The sequence below is a fragment of the Trachemys scripta genome, chromosome 21, assembly GCF_013100865.1.
Source record: "Trachemys scripta elegans isolate TJP31775 chromosome 21, CAS_Tse_1.0, whole genome shotgun sequence".
NCBI lineage: Eukaryota > Metazoa > Chordata > Testudines > Emydidae > Trachemys > Trachemys scripta.
In genome coordinates, this window is record NC_048318.1 from 8,976,025 (window position 1) to 8,999,556 (window position 23,532).

Genomic DNA, 23,532 nt, shown 5'->3' on the forward strand with positions numbered 1-23,532 from the left:
GTTCTGGGGGGGGCGGGAAGTGGGGGGGGCAGGGGCGGGGCTAGGGCGGGGCTCCTCCCGTCCTCTTTTTTGCTTGTTGAAATATGGTAACCCTAGGGAATGGGATAAACAGCAGGCTCTGGATCAATGCAGCCACATTTTTGCCTCACTCTTCCTTCATCTTTCCTTCCTTTGGCGGCCGTTAGGCCTTTCCAGGGACTATAAAGCACATACAAAGGAAGTGAAGGCTAGTGGTTAGTGCAGGGGAAGGGGCTGGGAGCCAGGACTTCTGGGCCCTACTCCTGGCTCTGCGACCTTGGGCAAGTAACTTCCCAACCTGCAGGTCACTCTCCCCCTCTGTTAAATGGGGCTAATGATAAACCCCCTGGAAGGGGGTAGCTGTTCCCCATTGGCTCCCTCCTGACAGTTAGCCAAGTGGGCAGCCCAGCCTGCACCCACTCTGCTATGCAGCGGGTGACACCGTCTCTCCGCCTCACTCCGAGACCTTTGCACCGAGCGTCCCTGCAGATTCCAGGGCATGTTTGGGAACCAGAGGTGCCCTCTGCCCATGGGGGAGCTGAGAGAAGGGTTTCCTCCCAGCACAAGAGGAAGAGACAGGGCAGGCAAGCAGGGACAAGCTGTTTGGGGCTGCTGATACCAATGCCCCGCAAACGAGGTATCCCATTTGGCCTGTGCCAGAGATGGCCATGCGAGGCCTGGGCCAGGCACTGCCCACGACAAAGCAATTTCTGGGGTCCCAGCCGGGAGCTTCAGAGAGCAAGACACTGAGGTGCAGCAAGGCCGCCCTGTGGCAGAGGAACTAGGGGAGGGAGCTGGCAGAGTGGGGGATGGGTCTGGCTGGGAACAGTCCCCCCACCCCCTTTCCTGGCCAGCACCCAAGGTTATTCAGGGGACAGGGATGGTTCAAGACACATTCCCCAGGGAGGGGCTGGGAATCGATGCAGAGAGACGTTCATTTCAACCCAAACACCATTGCTGGATTTGTGTCATTGTGGTAAGAAACTCCCCAAAAGCCGTGTTTTAATTCAAGGGGACCCAGATTTTACTGGGGGATGTTGGGGTCAGCTACCAAACCAACAACCCAGTTCTTTGCTCTGCTCGAGATGGGAAAGAAATCATGCTGCCGCACAGAAGGGCTCTCTGGAGACTGGCCAAGAGACTTCGGGAAGCTCAAAGCAGCCTTTGTTAAGGTGTTCAGGGACAGCCGCTGATGAGGGCCCAGGGGCACATATTCCTGCCTCTCCCCATCCACACTGGGTGCTATGATGGCCCTCTCCCCATCTGGGCCATGCCTGCAGATTGCACTCAGGTCAGCACATGAAAACAGCCCAACGTGGCTGCTGGGTGGGTTGAGTTTGCTGGGTCTCAGTCTCATGGTACGAAGTTTCACAAATCCCCAGTGCAATGGGCACTAACTCTGTGGCCGCTGCGGTAGAGATGCCAAGCTGTGCCTGGGCCATAGAGGCTGATCTCCCTTGTTACTGCTGGAATTGATCACCTAGGACAGGGCTGAGGCCCGTCGGCGGGACAGCTCGCTGTGCGCCCCTTCCCCACACTGAATCTAGGCTGTAGGCAAACAGGACATCGGTCTCTAAGGGCCTTTCACCAGCATCCTGCACCCTCCCTCGCCATTTCTTTCTTTTAAAGAAAAGGGCTCTTGAAAGACCCTCACTTGCCCACTGTCCCTTCTCTGCTTAACCCCAGCCCTGTCCTCTGTGATGCAATACCAAGACATGACAACCAGCTCCCCACTGCAATGTTCCATTACAATATCTTCCCCCTTTTAAATGATTGTCTGACGATCGAGAAATCCACCTGTAACAGGATTACTCTGAGCACACAGCATGCCCAAGCTGTCTGCACTACACGAGCCTCAGCCTATTAGCCACGATAGAGAGAAGATAGACTTACACCAAAAAGAGGAAAAGAAAAATCACATACAAACATCTCCCTCTTTGGGGAAGGGGGGTGAATGGAGAGGAAACCTCAAGTGACAGTCTATTCTTGATCGTAGCTGATGCTCAGGTGCCACAACAAGTGGGGCAATACAAGAACTAGAATCAAATTGAATCAGCTAACAGAGCTCCCAAGAGAAAAAACAAAATCTGCTCATGGAAGACAGAAAAAACAGTTGTTTTTTTAATCTTCTCTAAATGGAGAGTGTTTAGATGATATTCATCTTCCCCCCCCCCCCACAAATGAAATAATGCTCAGCCCTGATCAGCTTCAAAGTTTTTTGCAAACACTGAATCCTACCCCTATGCTTATTCCCATTTCACAGATGGGGAAACTGAGGCACAGAGTGAGGTATTCCCAGCAAATCTGTGGCAGAATGGGAAATAGAACTCCCAGCAGCGGTTACATGCACCAGCCACTGAATCACATTTTCTTCTCTCTAAAAATCCATGTTTTAAAGTGTCATTGGCCACAGATTTGTCTTCCAACCCCAAATCTATCTGCCATACAGCATCTCCAAAAGATGTCTCATCTCTCTAATTAGCGGAGTCATTTTTTTTTTAGACAAAATTTTAAAAAACCCTCTATTATAGTCGACATCAAAATGTGCAGATAGAAAGAGCGTAGACTGTGTGTATGTTTAGGGGGTCTAGATGGAAGATTAGACACAGCCAAATCTTCCAGGATTGCTATACTGCTAAGGGACTCAACAGATACCCAATGTTCCTTCAAGATCTTGGTTTTCTTAATGCCAAACTTTCACCCAGCACCTTGACCCAAAGTCACTCTGGCTGTGTAGTCTATGGACTTCCACCCATTTTCACCAGGGACTCGTGTAGCACTTTGCCGGCACCAAAGGTCAGTGGCCAGCAGGTGGCGCCAGGGGGAATCATATCTAGCTAATAGCAGCAATAATGATAAAAACAAATCCATAAATCATGCTCAGGGATTCTGTGGCGCTGGCCTTTATCCACCCCTCCCACTTCGGGATTGTCCCGTGGGCGCACTTCTCAAGCAGCCGGGCCACGCACCCACCATCACTCAGCCAGGATGCATTTCTGGGACACAAGGACCATGGGCAGGCTCGGATTCTTGGCAGAGAGGATCCAGGAGGAAGTGAACCGAAGCAGAAACCCCTCATGCCAGAGCAATGCAGCTGGTGGGGAAGGGGACTGAAGCAAGCGGTTCTGGATAGATTCAGCCAGGCTGGTTTCTGCAGAGTGACCGGGAAGGGGACGGGGCAGGCCTACTCTACGTCACTCAGCCTGTTCCTTGGATTGGTAGGACTAAGCAAGGGGTTTATTCCCTCTGCAGGTCTCAGCAGCAGGACAAGCACGTGTCTCGTGGGGAGATGAAAAGCCCTGGAGTCCGACAGAGATTCTGCTGCAGGGCAGAGAGAGAGACACGTGACCCCTGCAGATCTCCCTCACCTTAGTACCTGCACAGAGGCATCCCAGCGTGGGCAAGGACGGTGATACTGGAACAAAGAGCACGGAGCCAGACTGCTTCTGCCTGGGAGTGCGCATCTCACCTTTCCCTCTGGCTGGGAAACCAGGCAGGACCTGGCCACTGGCAGACATTCACTCTTCTGTATCAGTGGTTCTCAGCGAAGGGTACATGCATAGGCACTGAACTAGGGGTGTGGGAGGTGCTGCAGCACCACCAGGTTTTGTGCAGGGACTCGGCTGCCAGCCCCACGCCCGGGGACTCAGCCACCTTACCCCATCAGCGTTCCTCCCTTCCGGAGCCACAGCCCTGCTCCTGGCCCCAGCTCTAGGGGGCAGTGAGGGGCACAGACAGAGGTAAGGGGGGTGCAGCTCAGCACCCCCACTCTGAAAACTGCTCCAGCGCCACTGGGTACGTGTACCCCTGGGGTATGCAGAGGTCTTCCAGGGGGGAGATATTTGCCTAGTTTTACATAAAAAGCTACATAAAAAGCTCTAGCAAAGTCAGTACAAACTAAAATTTCATACAGAATGACCTTATACTGCTCTGTATACTATACACCGAAATGTTAGAACAATATTTATATTCCAATTGATTGATTTTGTAATTATAGGGTAAAGATGAGAAAGTCAACAATTTTTCAGTAATAGTGTGTTGTGACACTTCTGTATTTCTGTGTCTGCTTTTATAAGCAAGTTGTTTTTAAGTGAGGTGAAACTTGGGGGTACACCAGACAAATCAGACTCCTGAAAGGGGTACAGTCATCTGGAAAGGTTGAGAGCCACTGTTTTATATTGCAGGGGACGCACCTGAAGCCCCAAGGGCTGTTGGGAGCTGTCCGGTCCTGGCACTTCTGCTGGCACAGCTAGTCCGTGTCGGGCATGGGAGTGGTTTTGTCTGGCCTGCTGGGAAGCCCCCCTGTAGCGGGTGTGGCTTTGACTTCAGACCAGACGGGCTCGGTGACTCAGGAAGAAAGTCAAATGAAAAACAGAGAGAGGAGGGGGAAAATAGCCAGGCTCAGAGTCCCAGAGCACCCCTCCCCTGGTCTACACGTGCATAACTGAACACGAGCCTTTGCTTATCCATCGCCTACCAGATGCTGCAAGACAGGTGCATGGGGGAGGGTAGGAAGCGAAGGGCCTTGTGAAGGTAGGGCCAGGTCTCTCACTGCCCAAAGATTTTTCTTTCGTGTTCCAGTCTCTTGTTTTTCATGGCTGCCCCCTCACTCTGTGCCCTGCTCCGCCCCCCTTGGGCTGGGACCTGATGCTCTTAATATAAAGAGAAATAAAGGTTGGCAAATTCACCCTGCAAATGCCTCCAAGCAACATATTGTTTGGGCGATGTTCACCAAGAAAAGGACCTGGCTCTGGGGGTGATATGAGTTGGGTGGGTCTCGGCCCAGGTGGACAGAGCCCAGACATTCACTAGGATAGGTGAGGTCAAGGACTGAGTGGGCTGTCATTCCGGAACACTCCTTGCACTCAGAGCTGAGGCACGCCAGGCTTTGGCTGCATCTCCAGCTCAGGGGCTGCAGGAGACACCTACTAATCAGTTCTATGGTTCTCCTCCAGCCCACAAAAGGAAACATACAACCACCCACCCTTCCTGGTATTTTTTGGCTTGGGGGAAGGAGGAAGAACATTGCAATAGCTGCAGTTTCTCCTTGCCAGGCTGAAATTCTGTGGGTCAGACATGTAGAAAAGGGGATGGATTGGTATTGATCCTTTGGGATATCCCCACCTAGCCAATTCCCCATCCAGTGCTCCAGAAGCTGCATAAAGCCCCCAGTCCCTGCCCATATGGGGGGGGGAAATCTCTCTAAAACCCGAACCTGGTGACAGCTCTAACCCAGTGAGCAATCAGCACTCTCTGCATGTCTCTAATCCTCTTCAGACCCTTCTCGGGAGAGCTTGGGGGAGGGACCCCTTACAAGGCAGGTGGAGGAGAAATTTAGGAAAAAGAAGCAGTTGATCCGCCCCTCCTCCCGGCGCAGCCATGCCAGAGTGTATTAATTATACCTTTTCCATTACCGGATTCTGGCCAGCCCAAGCCACCCGCTCCCCTCCTGGCCCTGGGAGCAGCAGGACCACGGACAGTTCACAGTGCATCAACTAGGGCCCTGCCTCTACAGCACATAACCCCCATAAGAGATCTGCACAGAGCAACTTCCACAGGTTAGGCCAGATCCTGCCCACTCAGCCACGCAAACTGCTGAGCCAGGAGCCGGCTTCCTTCTCCCTCGCCACCTGGAGCTGCTGCCTGCCCCTCTCCCAAGGGGGCCCCTGGATCTATCCATTCCAGGCTCTCTGCCATAGCAGCGGTTCTGTTCTCTGCCACAGCATACAGGACACAGACCGGCCCCGAGCCCAGCCTCCCTGTAAGCACAGCCCACCCGAAGGGCCGAACCCACTGCAGGTTCTGGCTATCACTCAGCCAATACAGCAGCTTTCAGTCCTGCCAAGCGCTGAGCACTGCCGCGGGCCCCCATTCCCACCGAGTTCACCAGGAACCGAGGGCACTCAGCATCTTGTTGGATTGGTCCCAATCCCATGCAATGATTCCAAAGCGTGCCCAGCCCAAAGTGCTGGGAAGGCAGCATGCACTAGCAGACCGGATCATAGGAATGAGCCATGGGAGACACCTGGTGGTCCTTCCAGCAGCCCAGGGCTGTTCTCGACAGCCACTAGTGCCGTCTCGTCTGGTCTGTAACAGCCTGGGAAATGGGCTGCCAGCCTGCAGTGGTGTGGCCCAGAGGGTGGGAGGGGAAGAGACTGAGGTGCTGTACAGGAGAGCGCGGGGCTTTCCATCTGGGGCAGCAACGCATCGGGAAACTCCCCACCACTGCTGAACGCCTCCGAGGGTCTGTACAGTGGGGGAAAGCCTGACGGGGCCCCACAGTCCAAAGGGCAGCTCCTCCAAAGCACCATCCCCTCCCCCTGGGGTTATTTATCCTCCCTCAGCCCCCAGGCAAAGCCCCCTCCCCATCCCCGCCCCAGGGCAGCTGTGACAGGGCATCACTCACTGCTAGTCTGATGCCTCCTCCTGGCCGCTCTGGGGATTAGCTCATGTGGTCAACTCCCCTTCCCATGGTTGGATGCCATCATGTCGTCTCTCCCTGGTCTGTGCCCCCTCTCACTCCAGGGACAGCAGCATCGTTTTCATGCCCCAGCCCTCTGGCCAGGTCACTCAGCATCTTTCCCCCACCCCAGGGTACATTGAAATCTTTCCTTCAGCAGCCCTAGGCAGTCTTCTCACTCATTGCCCCATGGTGCCAATCCCTCAGTGGCTGGTAGGGGAATCTGGGCCCGCGCTCTACTCTGGTTCCAGTCCAGGAAACCTCAACCCAGCAGTTCTGGCCTTTCCTCTCCCAGCCCTCACTGCTCCTTCCCTGGACTGCTTCCCACTACTCTGTCCCCACAGTATACCAGCTCCAACCCTCCTCCCAAGGAGCAACTGCCCTTTCCCAGAAGTCCTGTCTGTTGCCAGCTTCCTGGCTTTTTAGGCCCCACCTATTCCTGCACAGCTGACCCTGCTTGCAATCAACTCCCTGCTCCCTGGATCTTCCTCCAGGTGCAGCCTGTGGAGTTAATCAGCCTACCTGGCCACCTTAACCCCTTCTGTATTTTGATTTCGGTAGCACACAGAAGCCCCAGCCAAGTTCAAAGCCTTGTTATGTTCAGCGCTGTAGCTACAGAGTGAGGGACAGGCCCTGCCCCAAAGCGCTAACCATCTAAATAGACAAGACAGCCGAAACATGGGAGGAAGAGAGTATCACCCCATTGCAGCTGAGCACCTCAGGCACAGAAAGCCAAAGTGACTGGCTGGAGGTCACCCACCACCCCTTTAGTAATGCTACTCAGCACAGACTGAATTAGGACCATGTCAAAGGGCAAGGCCCCCACCCCAAAGAGCTCCTGATCTATCCAAGCCAAGAATAGGTCTGTTTTTTTTTTTTAAACTTGGGCTCACAATGGGGCCCTGAGCCTTGGTTGGTGTCCTTAGGTGCTAGCCCAATCCAAATAAGCAGCCAACCCCATCCTTCAATGTGCATTTGAAGTCACTAGCATTTTGTCAGCATTTCCTCTGCTCTGACTCCGCTCGCTCCCTTGTCTCGGAAAGCCAGACTTGGAAAGGAAAGGAAAGCCGGCTGCAGAGAAACTCCTATAGCCCTGATTCTAGCTTTAATATTCTGGAGCGCTAGGCCCAGGACAAGTCCCGTGCTGACATCCCTGCTCGGGAAAGGGGGGGGTGTACCCCAGAACTGCAACAGTGTGACCAAAGCAATAAGTCCAGCCCAGTGCTTGGAGAAAGTTCAAAAGTGTCCTGTCTATTGCTCCGTTTGTCTCCAGCCTGCACATCGCTCTAATCCCTGGTCTCGCAACTCGGGAGATCACGAACAGGTGACACACAGCTCTTCCCACCTTGCTACGCTGGCTAGATCCCAGCTAGCCGGGGTGCGAAATCCTTGGGCAGAAACCCATGCTCTAGCCGGTCCTTCCCCTTCAGATCTCAGCAGGCTCCCCTCTCACCCTTCTAGAAAGGAAGCCTGGGGTGGGCTGTGATAGACAATGGCAGAGCCACCAGATTTCAGCCCCACTTGGCTTTATGGGTACCTTTAACACCACCACAAGCAATACGACAGCCACTTGCCCAGCCAATTAATTCATTACCAGGCCGGCTTGGACACCGCACTCACTGGGCAACAGCAGACTGGATACAGGTCTTTAATCGAGAACGATACCAATCTGTTTCTATTAGCTCTCCTAGGAAGACCGTCCTCCCCTGACTTCTCTCCCCTCCCACCTCTCCATCTTTGTTCCCCTTCCATCTCCCTCGCTCTCCTTTGCCGAGGAAGGTCACAGAGGAGCCATCAGGCTTGACAAGGGGCTACAGACTGGATCCCACAGGACCCTCCCTCCCTGGTTTCATGCAACACAGTGGATCAGACCACTGGGCTTTTTGCCATGGTATCCAGCCTCCCAGCCTGGCCAGTTCCAGATGCTCTGAGGAAAGGCAACTGGGGCCAGTTCTGCAGCTCTGTCCATCCCGGGCTGGCTGCGGGGAGTGGAGACACCCGCCTGGGGGCTGTGGCAGTCAGCATATGCCCTGAAGCAGGAGATTTGCTTACCCCGATCTTGGGGTGCATCAACACAAACATTATGGCCCATAACCCCACCTGATTCTTCCCGCACATCCCGGTGGGCCGCCTCCTCTCCCTCCCTATCCCAGGCGTTGTGTTACTCATGCTTCACAATGACATTTCCTTCCCTGAATCCCCTTTATTTATAGCCTCCATGACCTTTTCCCGAGCTCACGTACTCCCTCTTCCTCCCCTACACCCACAGCTCCAGACCCCCCACACACAACAACCCAGCAAACCCCCAAGCCCAACCACCACACTCACTGGTGTCTCTCCCCCCGCCACACACACTGCTGAGGAGCTCTCCCTTGGGTAGAAGTGCTCCTTACATCTAGTAGAAGGAGCTTACAATTAACGGGTCTGCCTCCCTGCTCTTTCAAATTCCAGATGGTCTGTAATTCTTGCCGGGGAGTGTCAGAAAGGCCTTTTCATCGGAGCGCCTATAAAGTCAGAACTCTGGGAATCAGCTGCCTTTTGCTGCGTGGGAGGAACTTGCCAGGCAGTTGTGGGGAGGGCAGGGGAAATGGGACTTTAAACACATTGGCTGGTTTCTTTCACTTTAGTTTAGTGCTTCAATGAAAGGCCTTCCCTCCCCACCCCCTGACCCTGCATGCTGCCAAGAGTTCAGTGCCACTGGAATTCTGGGATTTTGCTGTTATTTTGATAGTGGTTTTACTTAGCAATATGTTCGGTTGCGTCTGCAAAATGTACACTTCTTTGAGGTGTTTAGGGTGGGGGGAGGGGTAGAAAGATGGCATTGGTTGGGGGAGGAAGAATGTGATCAAGGCGCAGAACCAGGCAGCAGGATTCTATTTGCAGCCCTGCTGCTGAATCACTGGGTGACTTTGGGCAAATAACATCCCAGCTCGCTGCCTCGGTTTCCCTATCTCTAGCAAATGCCAGTTCCCTACCTGAAGGGGATGGGAGGTAGAGAGACGTAGGTCATGGATGTTTCTGAAGTGCTTTGAGACCTGCTCATTGCACATGCTACGGTGGGGAAAAGCATTCCCAAAAAAATACTCTTAATTCTTGCATTTCCCAGGGCCTCTCCTGGTGTAATCAGCCCCCTTTATTCCAAGAAAGAATCTGGCCCTGTGAGCCTCCTCCCCATTTCCATCTTCTTTCTTAATCCCTTTGCATGGTCCATCACAATCCTACCACGCACCCCCTCTCCATTCTTCTTCCCCTCAGCCCCCACCCAAGAGCCTGCATTGTGGCTAGCCAGCCTGCATGGCAGGGAATCAGAGTTGGGGGGGGGGGGCTGAGATCTGTCCTGCCCCCGACACCCCATTCTCACCTTAATAACTATTCAATTGGCTGAAGACTCCATTAAGCAGCCCTTGATGCCCATGTCTCATGGAGGCCTCGGCGCACGCTGTCTCTGCTGTTTTAATTACTCCTCTCATGCTCCTGCAGTGGGTCCTTCAACCAAATTACAATTGATTCCTCACTCCTACCCGATCGATGGCATCGACCAGCGCATCAGAAAGACAAATCTGAGCCCACACCTCTTTAAGGAGCCAGCGGCCTCTTCACACGGAGGCCACGGCTCCTTCAGGACACACGGTGCAGCAGCTGCCCACCCAAGCAGCTGCCCCAGCCAGCCCTGTTTCTCTCACACAGCTGTGCTTGTGGAGCCGGAGTCCAGATCTGTTCAGGGCAGCGGCGTGCGAGCAGCTAATGGGCGAAGTAACAGCCAGGAGCTGAGCCCGCACCACTGAAGTTAAGAGGTGACGTTGCGTGGACATTGACAGGAGTTGGGTCAAGACCCTAATCACTAGCCACAGAGGGCCCATTCTGCACTGGCTAAGGGGTGCCAAGGAGCAGCATGTGAACCAGGGCAGTGGGAGATTACCTGTCATGCTGCTCTCACCACAACCTCCTCCCATCTGGCAGCATGCTGTGTTTGTGGCCCACCATTGTCACAAGCTGGATTTCCTGCACAAACGCTCTTCTTTAAGGACAACAGTCTCCTCCCAGGCCTGCATGATGGAGCGCGACTGTGTGGTATTGACATTCCGGGTGAGCGGGGATCCAGAACTGGGGCTGCCCACCCCAACCCAGCCTGCCTACTTCTAGCCAGCGGGATAAGGCACATGACAATTTCTCCAGAGGACAAGCGGTTATAGGTAAAAGGCACCAAGCACACTCCATCAATGGTCAAGAACACAAATCTTGAGGCTGCGTTTGTTCGATATGGTCACTTTTGGTCAGGAGAACTCGGCCTGTTAGGTGCTGAGTGTGTTGAAAATGGGGCTTTTCTGTAGCTAGGCTTTTCTGAGAATCCAGACCCATCTGTGGGTGCTGAGCCCTTGAGAATCTGGCCCTCTCTGGAGAGATTTTTTTTAAAGCATGTTGAATTTATACTTTGCCTCCCTCCAGCCCATTTCATCGGAGCTGCTCAGAGCACTTGGTAGACATCAAAGCCTTGCTGTAATGTCATTTAACTAACTCACAAGGAAGGCAAGTTTTATTAGCCCCATTTTACAGATGGGAAAAGTGACTCAGCCAAAGTCATACAGGCAGAACAAGAACAGAACCCAGGGGTCCTGCCTCCCAGTTGTGTCCACTAACCACTAAGCAACACAGCCTCCTCAGTGCTTTATCTGCAAAGACACACCTTGACTCCCTTCCCTCAGCCTCCAGCTCTTCCTCCTTACCCCCTTGTCTTTCCCTCTGTTGTTTCTCCACCCATAACAGATTGCACAGCAGCGTTCCAGCAGCCCTTACATTGCCTTAGATGACAGCTCTGCCATCAGCGCTTGCAGGAGGAATGTGACACCTAAAATCAGTGTCAGGGATGCATTAAATGCAGCTCCCTGATCTGAGCCCTCTGGTGCACTGCAATCACCCAGCTAAACTGTGCTACCCCTCCATGCAGCAGCAAGCACACACACCCCTAGGGCACTGTAGAAACAATCAAATAGACCTTCCCCAGACCCTGCCCCTCAAACAAAGGAGGGCCACATAGCCTTCTCCCCCGGGGCAGCTCCCCTAGCTACTCATCAGGACCCCCAATGCAATCCCCAACAAATAAACACCTCCCTTTCCCATTTCACCCCCCACTTGAGCACACCCAGTCCCCTCCAGTGCACTGAAAGGGCTGAGCACTAGGGAGTGCTGGGTCTCAGGCCCCAGCAGCTGGAGATGTGAAGCTCAGAGCAGGGAGGAGGGCCTGCGGGGGTGTGATGGGAGGAGGTGGGGGTGTTGTGCCTCAGGCTGATATCAAAACCCTTTGGGACTCTGGCTCCAGATCTGAACTTCTGGCTCCAGCCCTTACCCAGCCAGGAAAGGGGACCCTCTCTCCTCTTGTGCCATCTCCTGGCAACAGGGTGCCCCTCTCCCATGCCACCTCCCAGCAAGAGACCTTCCCCTCCCCTTACCCAGTGCCATCTCCCCAGATACAACACCTGCTCTGTCCAATGCAACCTCCTCAAAACACTGCCCCTGCCTTCCCCACTGCAGCCTGGGCAAAACAAGTCTCACCCCCTTCTGTGCTGTAAGCAGAAACGCCCCCCCCCCACGACCCTCACAGCATCCTCCCAATGAAATCCTAGCCTTCCCCTAGACACAGCCTGCCCTACTGCAACCCTCTGCCCCGCCCCAGCAGCCGGAGGCACTCAGGACCTGGTCTAGCTGCTACACTCTCCTGGCACAGACCGAGGTGGAATCCTGAACAGGTAGCAAAGGGACCATTGTGATGGCAGGTGTGGGAGGGCAAACAGACAGGCTCTCCCAAAAGTCACACAGCAGGAACAGAACCAGGTCTCCTGAGTCCCAGCCCAGTGCCTAGTCATGGGCACATGCTGCTATTGGCTGTGAATGGGGGTTGAGGAAGTAGATTGGCCACTCCTCATTCAACGGCCCCCCAAGGGGAGGGTGATCCTCGCCAGAAGAGTCTGACAGCTGCTGCCATTACGGGGAGGCAGAAAGCAGCCCAGCTCAGGTGCCGCAGAGGCATGACATGAATCCAGCTCTCTCTGTTAGCCGGCTGGTCTGTCCTCTGGCCACGTATTGTCCCATGACAGCGCCTGCCGGCTGTCACTGGCCAAGATGAATGGGCGATTCCTAGGTCACTGGCCCATTATTTACTGTACAAGCAAACAACCTAATTGGCTTTTATTTATAGGGCAAATGTCGAGTAAATCTATGAGGTGAGGAAACGCACTGTAAAACTTCAGCATGGTCTGCGGCACTGCTTAGCTCATTAGCGCTCCCGCTGCCGGCCTGGGAGACCGAGAGCTGTGCGGGGCAATGAGGCGGCTCGCCAGCAAGGCACGGAACTGCAGGTCCCGGGGAGGCCGGGCCAGGTAAGTGGAAGAGAAGGGGGGCATTACAGAACACAACCCCCAGCACCCATGGAAGTCAATGCTTCCATGCCGGCCCCCGGCCCGCCACCCAGTGCCTCTGCTCCCATCCGTAAAGGAAGGATTTCGCCCTTACTCCAAACTCGCTTAATCAGCAATTCCACTTAATAATCAAGACACTTCCAAGGCAACAGAATTAAGCCTTAATGATACTTAATAGCGAGGGCAACTGATTAACCGGGATGACAGTTCTGCTAGACGGGGAGCAAGAAGGGAAGTAATAAAGACCCAGAGAGGGTGAAAGAGCCACCAGCATGCTCAGAGCCAGACGATGCATTAAAAGTCTTCAAACTGCATCCCAGACCAAGGAGATGGTATTGAAAGTGAATTCTCTACTGGAGCTGGTCAAAGAGAGATGCATATATTGCATGAAGAGAAGCCAGAAGAAATTGTTTTTTCCTTTTGTTAGAAGTTTTCATTTTTTTCCCCCAATAACCAAAATATAAGTGTTTCATTTCGGCCAGAGCCCCCCGAAAGACACCAGAAGGAGGAAAGGGGAGCTTCCTAATAAGGGGGGGTGTCTCGCCTACTGACACAAAATAAGGGCTTGATCCAGAAGTTATGGGCATGGTGTCAAAGTGACTTGGTGTCTTCTCATAACCTGGGATAGGCAGGAGAACAGGCTACCTGAACCTTATGGTCTTTTTCAAGCTTCACGCCTACTAAACAATCTTTTTCAAGCACAGAGAGACTAGGTCACTTCCTCAGGGTCACACACACTGAGTCTGTGACAGGGCAAGATATTGAATCCAAGTGTCCCAGGCTAGCACCCTAACCACTGAGCCATCCTTCTTCTCACTTGCATCTCCCCCACCTTTCAGTGAATGCTGGGAGCCTGATTCCCCAGTGCCCTGCACCCCACATAGTCATTTACTTCAGCGTTCTGACAGGATAGCATTTTGTACCCATTGTCACGGGTGTAAGTGGCTGCCCACGGCACAGGGCAGGAGAAAATGAGGCCCAATGGGGTTACCCCAGCATCACTCTGAGCAGCATTTGTCCAGCCGAATCTACTGGTGAAGCTGCATCAGCCAGAACGAGAGTGCAGCTGCACTCTCGGTTTGCGAGGTGCGGGCAGATAGGAAAAAGACAGCTCCCTAGTGGTAAAGCAGGCCAGTTAGATCTGGAATGGGCAAGAGAGACTAGACAGGGAAGTCTTATCCCAAGTCCCCTGTCAGAGCAGCACAGCACCTCAGCCTGCCCAGCAATGCCTCTGCCTTAGCCCAGGGCCTTTCTCCATCAACAAGTGCCCAGTATCATTCTGAGGAATCCCAGTGCATCAGGTTGGAGGGGCACCCATCTGACCAGGCAATCGGATTACGCTGCATCCCCCCGCCCTCCGTGGAGGAACCAGACCTGCTGGGAGTGTAAAACCCCATCCCAGGGTCAGGGCACCAAGGACCTTTCAGCTCCCACCTGGAGAAAGGATACGTTTTCCCTAGATCTTCAACCTACCAAGGACACAGCGAGCTCCTCTCCTCAAGTAATTAATTTAACACGCCAATGCCCAAAGGAATCTCCGGCTGGAATCAATACTGGAGATGATTGACCTGAGAACACGCATTGGCTATTTCCCCGTGGCAGGGGATTAGAATGAGAGCCCAGCTGTGAGGGGAGAAATGTCATTCTCCAGAGAGCTTTACTCGCTGCCCTCTATAGGCCCTGCTGCTCCCACGGAGAAGGACGCTGGGGTGAGGACTGAGGGAGAACAGCTGCCAGAGGAACAGGAAGATGGGCAGTTACTGCTTGGTGGGGGAAGTAGGATTTAAAGCAGAAGCAGCAGCAGCCTTTAGGTCCATGCAGCGAGTAAGGATGGTCCAAGCCAGACCCCAGATCCAAACACCGATGAGCTGTGGGAAAGTTGAATCTGCCTCTGAGCTTTGAGGAATGGGCCGTGCTGTGTCCCTCGGGGTAAAGAAGAGCCAAGACCCGGCTGTGGCAAACACAAAGGGGATTCTTTACCGAGGCTACTGGACACAGACCAACCATGGGATTCTCTCAGTCTAATTCCTGGGCAGGCTCAGGTACTCGAGGGCCACTACACAGAGCATCCCCATGGCATGGCCCAAATGCAGGCTCAGGTACTCGAGAGCACAGAGGTCTCGGCTGCGGAGAGGAAGGGAGGAAAACCACTCTGGGGCCCACCACGAGGCACAAGCCAGTCCCATAGAATCTAGGTTGCAAGCTCACTCATTCTGCACCTGCAGAGCCCAGCGGGGTCCCAATGCCCCTGCTGCTTCTGGGCTCTGCCGCAATCAACCACCACCTCCGGCAGGAGGAGCAGAGGAGAAGCACACAAAGCCCCAAACCATCCAGATGCCCTCAGCATCCCCTAGCCTGAGTTCTTCCTGGGGCCCTGGCTATGGCAAGGGGGTGGGGGCTGTGTCCCTGAGCCCGTTTCCCCCAGCGCAGCGCAGACCTTGCTCAGGTTTCTTTCACTGTGCAGCGAGGGATCCCCAGCTGGGATCCCCAGCTGGCAGGGCCGGCTCCAGGCACCAGCCTGGCAAGCAGGTGCTTAGGGTGAGGGGCGGCATGTCCAGCTATTCGGCGGCAATTCAGCGGACGGTCCCTCACTCCCGCTTGGAGCGAAGGACCTCCCGCCGAATTGCCGCTGCAGATTGTGATCGCGGCTTTTTTTTTGTTTTGGGCTGCTTAGGGCGACCAAAACCCTGGAGCCGGCCCTGCCAGCTGGGATCTCAGGCCTGCCTTTGCAGAGCCCAGGGTTATGTCTGTTCTTCCCTTTCCCTAGGGAACTGATGATGTGGCAAGTGGGAAATTGAATCAGGTCCCGGGGTTATTTTCCTGGGTAACCACAAACGAACCTGCAGCGGGGAATAATTGAATCAGTGACTATGAGGGATCGTTCGCTAAACCTCATTCCCAGCCGATTATTGCACGGGAAATGTGCACAGATCCTCTCCCCACACCCAACCTGCTCCTGATAAATCTCCAGGAGAATCATCCCCTACTTTTGCAGCCATCATGTCTAATCCACAGAGGAGACATACCAATTCCACAAGGAGCATTTGGCTTTTGGGTACAGAAAGGCTTAAAGTGATGCAGAGACATTAAAACACGCACAAGGGTATTAAGCCAGAAACTGGAAAGGAAGAGATGTATTAGAAGCCAAGAAGTATGGCATGGAGAACGTGGCTACAGGTAGCCAACGGCTGCAATGCAAGGGGAGAACGAGGAGGTGTGCGCATCGAGGGGATGTCTCCTTCTCAAGGCAGAGGGTATAAGAGACCTATTACCACCTGGCACTGGTGTTCTTTGACTTACATGGCCACGGCCTGCATTTTTGGAGGAGGAGGAGGGTTCTAATCCCAATTTCCCGTGTGTGTCTGGGATGTGTCTAGCAGCAGTGTTGTCTGCGGTCGTCTGTACAGAGGGTGCTGTATGGACAACTTCCAGGAGAGGGTTAGGGTTACAGGCAGGTAGTGGCCACTTTTGGGTGGGGTGGGGATCTGCATGCCAGTGTGCGCTGAGTTGGGGAATAAGGAGGACATGAAGGGAAAACGCAGCTGTGGGGGTGGAAACGGCTTACAAGAAGGAAATGCCCAGCTGGGTCTGAAGCCAAGAGAGGATGCTCCATTCAATGCAGATTTTCCTTCACCTTGCAGAAATGGGAGCATCCTATCCTCACCAACTGCAGTCAGTTCATAAGTAGAGAGGCATGTGGACGGCCTTTCATCTCACTCACAGAACGGAACATCCTGATTAATGTGACCAGGTCCCCATGTACCCTGCCTCTCAAGCAGCCGATTCAGTATCAAATGGCATTCCTGCTCGGTGTCCATCGGAAACCACTGCTCCCAAACAGCCCTTCATGTCACTTACTGCCACGCCACGGAAGCGATTGTCAGATCTTTCAGCTCTTACACTTGCAGAAAGGCAGCCACTTGCTTGTGCGATTACAGGCGCACCCTAATATGTGCCAAGTGCGAACGGTGCGGCTGCCGTACAGGTGAGAATTCCCACCCACAGTTCTCACATCATCCACCCCCAGGCAACCTGGCATTTGCAGAGGACGCCGTGTGGCGCTCACAAACCCACCTTGACAGCCAGGTTCAGCTCGGCTGAGACGTGTTTTACAGAGATACACTGGAAATGTCCCTCATCATTTGGGATTTATTTTGATCATCTCTAATCCTCTGCCTTGATTATGGAGCCTCCAAATCTCATTAGCTGGATTTTTTTTAAAATGTTATATTATTAATCCCATCTTGGTAATCTGACATTTATTGATTTTTATTTTTAACTCATGTTATTAAGGAAAGCACAGGCATCAGCCCCATTCTTGTGGCCCGCGGGCCACCTGGTGTCCCTTCTAGTCTCCCAGTGGTTCAGGTAGATTGGGCTCAGATGGCCAGGGGACCTGCCCACACTCAGTCATGCTGAGCCTCTCTGGCCTGAATGGGACCTGACAGAATGGAACCCACTGGCCCATGCGAGCACTGCGTCCCTGTCAATGTGGGCCTGTTACAACTCTCAGCCTGGCTGTTTAGGTCATACTGTAGACACTCCTGCTCCTGACACCAGAGGTCCCTGGCGTTGGCCGGGAGAGCAGCTGTCACACAGGCCTGCGGCGTAGCCTGCCCTTTGGGTCAGATCCTGAGAGATGCCAAGCACCGGCTTCACTGGGAGCGGCCAATGTCAGGACCGTGCAGCGTTCAAGCAGGAGAGTCAAGACCATGCGACATTCAGGCTTTATTCCTGCCTCTATGTGCCGGTTTCTCCCAACCAAGCACTTCCTGAAAGTAGCATTCTCCCAGTTTCTACACACCACTGCATGATTGCGCGCCCATTGGGAAGGCAGGCCAGGCCCTATCCCCTTCCCCACCCAGCTTCCCTTGCACACGCCCTGCCCAGCCCCTACTCCGCTCCAGATTCATTTCCCAAGCACCCATCTCGACAGCTGCCCCAATCTTGTTCTCTTGCCCTTTGCTCCATCCTGGAAGGACGTGTCTGAGCTCCACCCTGGATTGTTCCCCTGGAGACCTTCCCGGCACCTGGAGAGTTCCATCAGTCCACCAGTGGGATGAATCCATCCTCGCTGGGCTCTCTCTCAGGCCCTCTGCACAGCAGGGGAGACCATTCCATCACTGGTGAAAGGAGGAGACTGCCACCCCAGCTGGGCTCACATCACTGCTTGTTCTCTAAATAAGGGGAGCGTGCGACAGACAGTACCATGTAACGCAACCAGGGACTGTACAAGCTTCTGGCACGCAGCCCTGCCAATGCATCTCAGCCTGGACTTTCTGCGCCCTGGCTATTCTATTCAAAGCTGCCCTGGTCAATGCATCCTGAGCCTAATCTGCAGCACCCCCTGCTGTTCCAGTCCTGGGCCACTCTTGCCTGCCCTCCCCCAGTACACCTCAGTATCCCATTCATTCCAGCCTTCCACTGCGCCCTCGGCCCCCAGTGCACCTCAGTCCTGACCCACAGCAATGCCTAGGATTTCACCCCCGGATGCATCCATGCAGCACCGCCGATGCACCTTCATCCTGTCCTACAGCACCTGCTGCTGTTTTAGTCCCGAGCGCAGCCCCAACACACCCCCATCCAAGCCTTTGGCAATGAACCTCCATCCTGCCCTGCGGCACTTTCTGCGCTCCTGGTCTGAGGCCCCTGCTCATTTCCAGTGCTATACCATGTAACCAGCTCTGTCCTGCATCGAGGAGACTGATGATCTGCAAGCCGTTCATTTACATTCTGGCCTCCAGAGAGGAGAGGCTGGTGCATTAACTCACTGCTTGACCCCCCGCCCCGCCGGCTTTTCCCCACATTCCTCGGAACCTGAGCTGCAGCAGAGACATCAGTGCAGGCGTTCACAGCATCCCGTACACCAACCCTAAGCGCGCCAGTTGAAGTGCCCAGCCGTCACAACACATCTGTAGGCATCGGGAAAGGTCACGCTGCATTAGCGGGGCCATCGGGATACCTGCACTTGGCCCAGCGCTGTCCCCAGGGCGGGAGCGCTTACTGTCTCGTAAAAATCACTTCCCAACAGCCGAGCTGGAGGAAATCAGTGCCAGCAATTGGCTGATTAGGAAGAAGCCATTAGCACCCAGTCAAAACAGCTTTTTAAAACGAGCTTTGACAAAATTGTCACATTAGATGTATCGGAATAAAGGGAGCGGTGCAGCCTGCACCATGCAATTTTACATCATTTTGACAGCTCACATTAAGGCAACCGCAGGCACCTCTGGGAAATTACCTCCCAGTTAAACAGAGATCGCAGCAAATGAAACGCCTTGGAGGCAAGAGACAGTCTGTCTAAGTCTGTCACCTTCTTCAAGGGCAGGGATGCTGTGCTAGGGGCAGAACTGGGAAGCCCTCGGGGCAGAACTGGGAGCCTGCACTTCGATACAGAGAGTGGGATCTGGGAGTTCAGGCTCAATGCCACAGTGCTAGGAGTGTGACAGGATGGCTTAGGGGGCTGGGAAGGGGCTCCATGGTCATTTGCCTGGGGGCTTGTCTGCAGGAAGTGTCTTGTGGGTAAGAGGCTGGACTGCAACGCGGGAGACCCAAGTTCAATTCCTCTGTGCAGCTGAAGTGGGTTTTTTTACCCACGAAAGCTTATACCCAAATAAATCTGTTAGTCTTTAAGGTGCTCCCAGACTCCTTGTTGTTTTTGTAGATACAGACTAACATGGCTACCCCTCTGATACAAGTTCACTTGCTGCGAGTCCTCCGGGAATCACCGTCTCTCAACGTACGTTTGTGCAGCACCCATCACAAAGGGACACTGGTCTCAGATAGGGTCTCTAGGCACGGCAGAGTGTCCTGACAAGGTAAGCCAGGATTTGTGCTGGTTGAGCTCATTCCAGTTTCAAGCAGCACTAAACCCAGCTGGTACAAATCATCTCCCCCCTTGTCTACACTTAGCTGTACCAGAGCAAATTCTATGCCCGGAACACCAGCTACAAACAAGGCCGAAGTCACGAGGCCCGAAATCCACATCAGGCTGGCGGCGAGAGAAAGTTGTTTATATTCAGTGACCCATGCGAAATGAGGTTGGGTGGGTTTCAGCCAAGCTCCTAGAGGAATCCTGAGCACAACAAACTGCTGGCACTGGCTGGAAAACTTGGCAGCCTCAGTGGTGAGACCAAAGGCCGAATGGAGATTTCACTCTCCTCTTAGTGGTAGCAGGTCCAGCAGGGCAGGGCTGGGCCACTCTCGCAGAGACGAGGTGGAGACCAGGCCTGTGGTGCAGTTGTCTGTCTCGTACTTGCTCTGTGGACTGATAGAGGCCACAAGCCCCCCCAAGTACCTTTTACCTGTGCTGAATCTGGCACCTCTCAGGAGCACTGATTCACACACAGGAAACATACAACTAAAAGCACCTGTTACACATAGCATGAGGCAGCTCTGCCTGTTCTACCCATGACTCAGATGCAAAGTGAATGCCCCTGGATTCCTTACGGCTTGTCTACACAGGACAGTTCTGTGCAGCAAGCCAGGGTGTGAATCTAGAGCACACTAGCTGGCTGCACAGTAACGTCCCACGCGGCCCCTGCTGCAGCACACAAAGTCCTGTAGTGTGCTCCGAGGTCCTCCTGTGCACTAGTGTTCCAGGTAGAAAAGCCTTTAGTCTCACGCCTGCAGTTACACCATTTCCTCCAAACACCCACAAGCCCCTAGCATCCCAGCAGGAGGCAGTGCTCATCGAGGTGGCAAATTGCAGCAATCTTCGACTGGGACTTTGCCAGAGGGAGAAGGAGTCTCTTACAATCCCTCCCGATCAGGCAGGGCATGGCTAATGGAATCGAATGGAGAGAGTCCAGGGGAGAGCGCAGCCACATGAGGAGCTGGTGAGAAGGCGAGAGGCTTCTGAATATTCATGAAGTTAATTAAGCAACCGTTAATTGGAAATCGCTGGATTTTATGGAGACCTCAGACTTCAGCATGCGCCGTAATCACAGCAATCTAACAAGTACATCCGGCACCTTCCTCTTCCTATTGTTGCTTTCCCCCATGATACTAGCTTGGCGAAGGAGGAGTGTGCAAGCTACTGGGTACAGCAAAGAGATTGGGGTCAGGACTCCTGGGTTCTATTCCTAGTTCTGCCCCGTTCCCACTTCTTTCCCCTCTGTTTCCTCATCTATAAGATGGAGATCCCTTGGTGGGAGCTGTGACTCGGATTAATGCATGTTGGCCAAGCATGGAGGTCCTCACCATACGAACGCAAAGAATCATAACAGATTAGCCACGCAGCAGCTCCCTTTGTACAAGCGACCATGGTATTTCATTATCCAGACTTAGCACAATACATATGGCATCATCCTATTCTTGTCCCTATGATCAATCACCCCACACACACACCCATGTGTTACCAACACACTAATGCAAAGGCTGCACGCACCTTCTTGGCTCTGGGTGCTGGCTGGCTGCATTGCCTGAGTCAGTGCTGGGCGTGAAATGGAAGAGCAGAGTCTCTCTCCTCATGACTACGACTACTCGGTGCATCCACCAGGCTTGCTATGAGCACACACACCCACACCCCAAAAATTGCTTCTCTCCATCACAGAGAAAGGAAAGGGTTGGGAAAAAAATTATCAGCCATGTGGGCTGTTTGGAAAAGCAACACAATTAAACGAGTGCTTGAACTAAACCCAAGGCAGGCAGGGGTAATCCGATTTCAACAGGCCCTGCCTGGGAGTTGGGTCTGAACTACAAGCAAGACGTGATACACGGTGGCGTTCATGGACCCAATCCTGCCTTCAGCAAAGTCCCTAGCAAAATTCCCCCTTCTCTCTAAAGCCAGTGGATCAGACCCTACCTAGCTGGCTAGACAGAGTAACTCAGTGATCTAGAGCATTCGGTACAAATAAGCCGAACCGACACTAAGCAACAGCCAGGTGTGGAGAAGAGGGGCTGGAATCCAAGCGGCTCTGCAGAGGACTTTGGAGTGACTCAGATTCTACAAAAGGCTGCAGAGGTTGGGGAGGCGGGACAGGATGTGAGAAGCAAGAGAAAGGGACACAAAGCGCATTGAGATTAGAGCTTTCAGGCCCAGGGCAGGTTCTTTTGTTTTTAGCGTTTGCTCGCTTGCCTGGAAGCGGAGAGAGGCTTTTACCTCCCCAAACTTGGCATGCACTTAGCAGGTCACCTAGATTTAGTGCATGGGCATGTGAACAAAGGGCCTAAAGATGCAGGTAGGTACTTTGTTAACCCTGTTAGGTGCCTAACTCCCAGTCAGTGCTTTTGGAAATCCTGCCAGGCCCCTCTGCATCTTTAGATGCCTAAATACCTTCAGAAATCTGGCCTGCAGAGCTTGTGTCACAGCTGAAGTGGGTTAAAGCCCCAAGATCTGCTCAGCACATAGTGGGAGAGTTAAGAAGAAATATTCCAAGTGAAATCAGCTGCACTACTGACAACCTCCTACTTTTCATCTTCCGAGCAATTAGTTGTCCCATTCCCCCTAGAAGATAGGAAAGCAGATATTCCCATTGTACAGCTGGGAAAATCGAGGCCCAGAGAGGGCAGGTGTCATCCAGCATGTCAGTCACACAGCTGGGATTAGCAGTCAGGTGTTCCCAGCTCCCAAGTTTGTGCTGAGACCTACAGATCATTGGCCCACGTGACGGAAGCAGGTACTGGCTCAGTCCAATTAGACGCCAACTTTTTGCTTCCTTTACCAATAGGTAGGGTTACCATTAGTCCGGATTCCCCCGGACATGTCCGGCTTTTAGAGTTAAAAATAGCGTCCGGGAGGAATTTGTAAATGTCCAGACTTCCCTCCCATGCAGGGCACGTGCGGCTGACAGGGCAGCCGGCCGGATGGTGCCACTTACATGGGGCTCCGACAGCCAGAGAGAGCCCCTCCTCCTCTCCCCTGCAGCAAAGAGCACTCCCTCCCTCCCTGCATTCGCAGATCACCAGCCGGCCATTCGCACCCGCACTCTGGAGCTCCTCCCCCTGCTCCTCCTCCCCGGCACATTGGTCTGAGCAGCAGGGTAAGGGGATCCGGGGGTCGGAGAAGGGGCAGGGAGGTTCTGGAGGGGGCAGTCAAAAGACAGGGAGTGGGGGTCGGGAGGGCTTTCTGGGGGTGGGGGTGTGGATAAGGTTTTGGGCAGTTAGGGTACAAGGAACAGGGAGGCTTAGGTAGGGGTGGGATTCTGGAGGGTAGGTAAGAGCAGGGGTCCCAGGAGGGGGCAGTCAGGGGACAAGGAGCGGGGGGAGGGTTGGGGGTTCTGAGGGGGGCGGGAAGTGGGAGGGAGTGGAAGGGGCAGGGGCGGGGCTTCTCCCGTCCTCTTTTTTGCTTGCTGAAATATGGTAACCCTACAATAGGCCACTCCAGTGTCGGTGCCCTCTTGGCATTCCCTTGCCTCTGGATGAGAACAGAACAGGGGGCATCCATTTGTGGATTTAAGCTCCCCCAGGAAAGCTGCCCCAGACTGGGCTTGCAGTGCCGGTCAATGAGATTGGGGCCTGTGCTGTTGTGTGGGGCTTCAACCACACCCTGCAGCACCCTGTTTCTCTCCCCCCATCCAGTTCTGATGATGCACCGCAGTCCCAACCTGCAGCCAATTCCTGCCCCATCCAGCCCTGCCGACACACCCCCGGCCTGACCCACAGACCACACACACCCTCCCACACAGGGAGCGGTCAGTGAGC